Here is a 635-nt window from a genome sequence, read left to right on the forward strand (position 1 = left end):
TAACACCCCCCCTCCTCTAACACCCCCCCTTCCTCTAACACCCCCCTCCTCTAACACCCCCCCTTCCTCTAACACCCCCCTTCCTCTAACACCCCCCTCCTCTAACACCCCCTCCTCTAACACCCCCCCTCCTCTAACACCCCCCCCCCCTCCTCTAACACCCCCCTCCTCTAACACCCCCCCCTCCTCTAACACCCCCTTCCTCTAACACCCCCCTCCTCTAACACCCCCCTCCTCTAACACCCCCCCCTCCTCTAACACCCCCCCCCCTCCTCTAACACCCCCCCTCCTCTAACACCCCCCCCCCCCCTCCTCTAACACCCCCCCCTCCTCTAACACCCCCCCCCCCTCCTCTAACACACCCCCCTCTAACCCCTATCCTACAATTACCCCATTTACATTGGCACCCATCTCCCTGTCTCCCTTTGCCCAACACCTTTTATTTGTGCTCGTGTTGGGGGGGGGGTTAGTAAAGATGATGTAGAGGTACAGGTGAAAGATAAAGTTTAGGAACAGGGAAGTATAGTATGTGATACACACACACACACACACACACACACACACACACACACACACACACACACACACACACAAAGCAAAGCAAATGAGCTTGGAGAACTGGTACTAGAGGAAAA

The sequence above is a fragment of the Procambarus clarkii genome, chromosome 51 (assembly GCF_040958095.1).
Source record: "Procambarus clarkii isolate CNS0578487 chromosome 51, FALCON_Pclarkii_2.0, whole genome shotgun sequence".
Lineage (NCBI taxonomy): Eukaryota > Metazoa > Arthropoda > Malacostraca > Decapoda > Cambaridae > Procambarus > Procambarus clarkii.